General features: G+C 45.0%; 1 long non-coding RNA gene across 1 annotated transcript in view; it reads left to right on the top strand.

Annotated features, from left to right (window-relative positions):
* Window positions 1–5,496, top strand: part of LOC126515680 (uncharacterized) — an 8,795-nt gene extending 3,299 nt beyond the window's left edge. The window contains exons 2-3 of the long non-coding RNA XR_007595904.1: window positions 1,497–1,619; window positions 2,447–5,496. This is a non-coding gene — a long non-coding RNA (uncharacterized lncRNA). The remainder of the gene's footprint in view (window positions 1–1,496; window positions 1,620–2,446) is intronic.
* The last annotated feature ends 2,169 nt before the right edge of the window (window positions 5,497–7,665 follow it).

Below are 7,665 nucleotides of genomic sequence, written 5' to 3'. Positions count from 1 at the left end.
AAAAAAAAAAAAAAAAAAAAAAAAAAAAAAAAAAAAAAAAAAAAGAAAGAAAGAAAGAAAGAAAGAAAGAGAAAAAGAAAAACAAAAAGAAAAAGCATAACATTCTTCAGGAAGCATGCCCATGTGGAACAAATTGATCTCATTTGTTAATATGGAAGGTATTTAGATGTTGTGTGTTAGGTATAGTCTGTAGAAGGAGCAGCGGGCTGCGTTCCCGGTACCCGGCTGCCCACATGGCTAGCCTTATACCCGAAATAACAACACACAAATTGTATTCTTTTAAACACTGCTTGGCCCATTAGTTACAGCCTCTTATTGGCTAACTCTCACATCTTGATTAACCCATTTCTATTAATGTGTGTAGCACCATGAGGTGGTGGCTTACCGGGAAGATTCTTAACCTGTGTCCATCTTGGAGAGGAAAGCTATATCGTCTGCTTGACTCAGCTTTCTTTCTCCCAGAATTCTGTTCTGTCTTCCCCGCCTACCTATGTTCTGACCTATCAGGCCAAGCAGTTTTCTTTATTAATTAACCAATGAAACAACAGATAGACAGATGGCCCTCCTCCATCATTTAGAGGCCCTACAATGCTCATAAAATATGTCCATCTTAGTAATTATGAATGCTGAATATTGCCATGGATTCTCTGGCATTATCAGTGTGGTGGGAAATTCTTCCAATTGGACTTTTAACCAGCAAGAAGAAATAATCATACCTCGAAATTTAAAATAAACAGTGCTGGGAAAGCACCCTGCCCCCAATCAGGTCCAAAGGGAACTCCATTTCCAAAAATTCTGGCAGTTAGACAAAAGCCTCAGGAACTTGTGAAGCTGGTTTCTCTCTACCAAAGGAGTTATTTTCTTTATCACTGGCAGAAGAGACAAATGGCTGTGTGGTGCCCATTTGCACAGGGAGCTGACATCCAAGCTCCCCGAGTGTCACAAGTACCCAGCTCTTCCCACCTCCTTCCCCCTAAACTTCTCCAGCTCTGGGCTTCTCTCCCTCTGCTTCCCTCCTTTACAGCCCTCCTGTTTTGGCTGTGCTTGCTCTTTTGTCAGCTCCCTTCGTCTCCATCTCTAAACCCACTCCCCTCCCCACTCTTCACTCCGCTTCTGCCTCTTCTTCCCTGGCCAGGTCCAGTCTGCTTGCCACGCTCAGGTTCAGTCTACTGCTTTCTCTCTCTGCTCTGGACTCTTCCAGATGCCGCTGACTGCTTTCTCCTTGGTGTCTACAATAAAAACCTTCCTCTTAAGCATACCATGGAGCGGTCATGTAGTCAGCTTATATCCCTTCTTCTCCCCGCAAAAGCCATAAGAATCCAGGGCTATTTGGAATTTAACATGGATTGAAAGGGAACATGAATACTGGTCCTGCAACTGTTGGAATGGGTGTTGCAGGCAATCAGTGTAACGGGCAGGATGGCTCTCCAGAAGCATGCATCTAGCCATGGGCTCTCCCACGTTCCTGCAACTATCTGTTGATGCGTTTGTTGCAGGAATATGGATCCTCTCAACACTGGTCCATCAGAACAGGGTCTGTGGATTATTAATTCTTGGTGTCTGTCTCTGGAGAACAAAAGAAGAAAACAAATGAGTCAGAAAATAATCCAACCTCTGAGGTCAGGTTCTCTCTGTGAAACTTCATTGTCTGATGGAAGGGTGGGAAGAAGAGACTTGGAGATGGGGTGGGATGGCCTCAGCGGGGTTCCTGCCTTACGTTCTGCTCTCAGAATCTCTTACTTCTGAATGGAATCCTATCACAACACCAGCATTCATTATTGATTTATTGATTTACCCATTTATTTACTCACTATTTTCTCCAGGTTGAACCCATTGAAAGGCAGCAGTGTTGGGAGGCGCGAGGTTTTCTTGATTTGCCTGGCCTATCTAAGTCTTCTGTGCTCATCTGTAGATTGTTCTCAGTGTCTGTTCTGCCTCAGACAAATTAAACATTTCCAGCAAGCCTTCCCCTCCATTAGTCATGTGCAAATGGCCTGCTTTTCCTCTTGCCACAGGGAGAGGAGAGATTGAAAGGAGAGGTCCCTTTCCAGAAAGTTCCCTGCTAGGGTGTGGTTAAGCAGTATCAGCTTTACCCTCCAGCATCCTCCACTCCCCAAGAGCTAGGAAGGGGTCAGGCTGCAGGCTTCTCTCAGCGTTCACACAGGGCAACAAGGAAAAGAGAAGCCGTTTGGAGGTTCCAGCAATGGCAAAGCACATAGCATAGAGATACCGTGTCTGAAAAAGCGGGAGCCAGAGAGACTTGGAGCCCTCTATGCATTCTCCATTGTTAGGAAGGCGAGTGGTACTTGGTGTAACTTGTCATGTACATATTTTTATTTATTAACAAATGTTTCTATGTTAGCTAGCTTTTTGTCCTTTGATGAAATATTTACTTATTTTGATTCATAGTTTTCTAAGTCTCGGTTCATGACTCCATTGTATTTAGGTCGTCCTGGAAGAAGTGTATGATATAGGAAAGCTGTTTGACTTCCTGGCACTCAGAGAGCTAAAGAGAACAAGAGTCACCATTCATAAACCTGTCCTCCAGCTATGCCATGCCTACTAATAGCCCGTTTGGTAATAGTTATGAACTTCTCGATGGATTAATCCATTGGTGACGTCAGCACCCTCACGAGGCAGCCACCCCAACTGCACTGCCAGGTAGGGACCCAGCCCTCAGCAGACTGGTCTTTTGGGGGGTATTTTCTGTCCAACTATAACAATTTCTTTAATCATTTGTGCAAAGTCATTTTCCCACATGGGAAAATGTTTACATGTGCTTTAGACTTAGCTGCAAAGAGTGAAATTGGGCTCTCGAGAGGAAATCCGAACTACTGTGCTCACTACAGTATTCCAGGCCACAGCCAAGACGTGGAAGCAGACTAACTGCACAAACGGAACGCGGAGATGGACGGTGGCTTATGCACACGGTGGGATATAAGGCAGCATCACAAAAGAAGGTTGACCTACTGTAGGGCGGGTGCCACGCTCAAGAGTAGCTGGAAACATAAACTAGACTTGACGTGAAAGAAAGAGAAGAGGAGGAGGAGGAAGTGGGGGGAGGAAACAGGGGGAGGGAGACAATGCCTAAAGTTTGGTGGGTAAGGAGGTGAGAGTAAAGAGGGTAGATGTGGGAAGAGTTAAGGGTAAGTGCAAATAGAACGAAAATATAAAAATCTCAAAGAATTTCTATTTTTTTAAGTTATCACCCCCAAAATTATAAGAATGTGTGGTGATAACTTATTATAGATTAATATAATTAATATATTATAATCTTATTTTAATATTTTAAAAATGTACAGAAAAGCATAATACATTATATAAACATTATACTCACAGCCAAATAAAACCATCAATTAATTAAAAACAAGCTGTTTAGTGACTTTCGGTCCATTTGAAACCTTTATATTTTCTTTTTCGCGTTTACCCTCCTCTGCTGCCCCTACCCTAAGCTTCTTGTTTTCTATTTCTCCCTCAACTCATCACGAATGTTGAAAAATCAAAAACAAATTAATCTGACTTTTTTTTAAAAGACGTATTTCTTTTTATTTACCTGTATATTTCTGTCTCTATCTGTCCCCAACTGAGTGTATGTGTGTGGGGTGTGTGTGTGTGTGTGTACACCATGTGTCTGCTGTTACCTGCAAAAGTCAGAAAAGGGCATGGAGCTCTTGGAGCTGGAGTTAGAAATGAGATGCTTGGCATAGCTGCCCAGAGCTCAGGACATCTGGAAGAGTAGCAAGTTCTCTTAACTACTGAGGCATCTATCTCTCCAGTCCCTCTGCCAGAATTCCTTGAGTAGATCAGCACCATTAGTTCTCTAGAATTTTAAAACCTCTTCATGAAAAACATAATTGGGCAATCTTAGGTACAACCATCTCCTTACAAGTAAGGATAATGCTGCAGGTTCAACAGGATGAAGTCCCCACTTGATCATCTAAACATCAAAGAGTAAACACAGAATCTGGAAGCCTTGCTTTTGCTATTCCTGATGGTTTTCCAGATAAGAACCATATCTTGCTGGCCCGTGGTGGCACGTGCCTTTAATCCCAGCCCTTGGGAAGCAAAGGCAGAGGCAGGTGGATCTTAGTGAGTTCGAGGCCAACCTGGTTTACAAAGTGAGTTCCAGGACAGCCAGGACTTTTTACACAGAGAAACCATGTCTCAAAACAAACAAACAAACAAACAAACAAAAAACCCAAAACAAAACAAAAAAGAATAGAAAAAGAAAACTAAAAGAGAAAGAATAGAATCTCTGTGTTTTGCTTCACTGGCTTTCTGTCTAGTTGCTTTGTTCAGAGTGGAAGGGACTTGTGTTTCCTGTGTGGCGCTGGGATGGGCTGCTGTTACTGGCAGCTGTCAAGCTGGCCCTGCACTCCACAGTACTCTGTGTGGACTGAGATGGAGATGGTTGTCCAGTTAGGCAATCTGGACTATGACCAATACTAGGATTTTATTTTCCCTCTAATTGAAGCTTTCCCTTGAAACCACCTTGTTTCTCCTTAATTTGACTCTTTTAGGAAAACCACTGATGGACAAGGCTTTCACAGTAGCTTCCTCAGACAGCACGAGCATCCTCGTTTGGGGTGATATGGTTCACAGTGGCTTCAGGACCACAGTGTATGCTGGAGAGATGTTTATCTAAGTACTGGGGCCGGTGCTATTGAACAAAACTCTCTAGACCAGTGGTTCTCAACCTGTGGATAGCACCATCCTAAAGGGGTGGCATATCAAATATCCTGCATATCAGATATCTGCATTGCATTTCATAATAGCAGCAAAATTGCAGTTATGAATTAGCAATGAAAATAATTTTATGGTGTGGAGGGGAGGTAACCACAACATAAGAAACTATTAAAAGGTCGAATTAAGAAGTCTGAGAACCACTGCCCTAGACTCTCAATGCTCTGAGTTATCCTGGGAGACCAAACCCTTTCATCAATCATAAGCAATCTGAAATTGACTCAAAGCAAGTGCTGCGGGCAAAATTATTTGAGTATACGATGGCTTGGATCTGGAATGCTGTGATGATTAACTCAGTTGTCAACTCGATTGGATCAAGGAAGAACTCGGAAACAGGTCTCTTAGAAGTCTGTGGGGGTGTTTCCAGAAAGGATTAACTGAATGAGAAGACACTCCCCTGGAGTGGGAGGCACCACAGGAGGCCCTGCTATAAAGAGATCCCGTAGAAAAGCTGGCTGCTTTTCCTGCTTGCCTTTGCCTCTTGCTGGTGGATGCATCCACTCTGGCTGTTGTGTTGTTGCTGCTATCTTTTTTTATGCTGATATTTGAATCCAGCTTCTTTAGTCCTCCAATGTCCACTGAAGGCAAGCGGCTCTCCCAGATCTCCTAGGCCATCTGGCCTCATGGACCAAGCAGCTCTCTGGTTCACAGTCTTTCCAGTGTGAAGACAGCCATTGACCACCAGTTCCTGTTATGTATAATGGATAATGATAGTGGATTCTGTTTGTAATAATATGTCCATTCTGTTTGCTCTGTTCCTATGGAGAACTCCAAGTAATACAGATGTCCCCCAAAGTCTGAGGTCTTGAGGCTGGTGGTATTGTTGAGGAGTGGCTGAATAATTAAGGAACTGACCACATCAAGGACCAATCTATTGATGTTCTGCAGCTGAATGTGCCAGCTGGACCAGGTGGGTTGGGATGATGCCCTTGAAGAGTTTACCTCACCCCATCCACCTGCTGCAATGAGGTCAGGAGCTCTTCCTCGCCCTCCCCTTCCCTCCATGATGCTCTGTATTAATCACATTTCCTGTCACTGCGACCCAATAACAGAGGAGGACCAGTTTGAGAGAGGAAGGTATTGTTTTGATTTGGGGGTATAGTCTGTCACCATCAGAAAGGCATGGCAGTGGGAGTGGCTTGCAGGCGTGGCAGCAGGCACTTGAGGCTGCTGGCTCACATCTCAGCGGACCAGGAAATAGAAAGGAGGGAATAATGGAGCCCAGAAGGTTTTCTTTTTTTCCCATTTTTATTCAGTTCAAGTCCCCAGATCATGGGGACTGTAGGTCTGCTCTACATTCAGGAAGGTCTTGCCCTCTTAGTTAGTCCAGCCAAGTCAATGATCAGAGTCAGCCCTCCGCGTTCTGCCTCACTGCAGTCCGTAGACAATGGGACCAGATGACCACAGGACTGAAGCCTCCAACTCTGAGCCCAGAGGAAAGTGTTCTTTTTTGAAGTTGATTTTCATGGATGCTCTTTGTATTTTGGTAGCACCTACAACTAATGAACAGTTAGTTATTCATGTATAGATTCGCTTCACCTATGAGTTGATACCTTTATCCTGTTCATAATTATAGGATGGGGCCAGAGACTTCATGAGATACTGGGGAAGGAGAGTCTGAGGCTGACCAGGGTGCAGACTTGTGCCCTGTTCTTGTCCATCTGACTGTTCTGTTATCTTGAGCTGCATCTTGTTTTTCCCTTTAAAAAATAATCACACTCTTGTGTTTTGGAACACATTATTATTATTATTGCATTGGAAAACACGGCAGAGATTCATTCATGCTCTAATTTAACAGAACCTGAAGCCTTAGAGATACCCAGCCTGTGAAATTTCTAGCTATATAGAACATATAACATATGCCGTTACAGGAGCATGGCCCTTTTCTTCCTGATAATGATGAAAATGGCCATGCAAGCCAAGATTCCAGACACTGGCAAGGTGCCATGTGTGTCTCTGCACACCACCAGCAGATGCCTGTCATCCTTATCTCTCTGTACAGATGAGGAAATAGGGCTGCAGGCAGGCTGTTTGGGATCTCCCGGCTAGGGAGCGGTGCACACGGAGAGAGGTCTGAGCCCTTCACTTCCTGGGGTGGACCTATTAGGGCATCTATTGTACAGCAGGGAGGAAAGAGAGGAGGAGGTGCGCGGAGTCTGTCAGCATGGCTCTCTATTCATAAAAAGCTGCTTCATGCAAAGTTGTGACTTCGGAAGTCTGGATGCAGTCTGCCCCTGGCTGACTGGGAACAAGGAGTTAAGTTGATGCTGCCTCTGCCTGCATGGGTCCTGCCAGCAGCTGTTCATCACGAGCAAGGCCCTTTCATCCTGACAGCTTTCCTTCCACTCAGGGGGAGCTGCCCTGGGAGGACTTGACACGGGGAAACAGGAAAGACGAAAGGCGGAGAGAGAGAGAGAGGAAGGGGTCTTGTTTATTTCCTGGGTGGATCACCCCCTTCTTGGCAGGCCTCCAAGAAATGAGTCTTCCTGTCCTAAAACATCAAGGAAATAAATCTCTCTTCTAGAGAACAGATCCGGGAGAGGCCCCAGGGCAACGGCGTGACATCTGTCAGGTCCAGCAGCTTGGCTGCCAGAGTAGCCAATGTGTGGCCTGGGTGGCTATAGCTCTTGGCCAGAGCCAAAAGTGTGTGTGTGTGTGTATGTGTGTGTGTGTGTGTGTGTGTGTGTGTGTTGGAAAACAAGAGTGATGTCATAGAGGTCTACAGCCAGATGGACTTGTGGCCAGAGGGATCTAGGTATCCTGAGGTTGGTCCACAGCAGAAGGGAACCTGAGAAGGAAAGAGTGAGTAACTGATAGTGGGCCTCCTTGCAGATATCACCCAGGCAGGGCTGTCCTGTGTGAACTGGAGAGGTCTCTGAGGTATGACGAAGGCAAACTGTGACAAAGAGTTGCGCACTGGAA

The sequence above is a fragment of the Alexandromys fortis genome, unplaced genomic scaffold, assembly GCF_014885135.2.
Source record: "Alexandromys fortis isolate MF-2015 unplaced genomic scaffold, M_Fortis_MF-2015_v1.1 scaffold_154, whole genome shotgun sequence".
Lineage (NCBI taxonomy): Eukaryota > Metazoa > Chordata > Mammalia > Rodentia > Cricetidae > Alexandromys > Alexandromys fortis.
The sequence above is the reverse complement of the archived record's forward strand: the minus strand, read 5'-3'. Positions and strand labels throughout refer to the sequence as shown.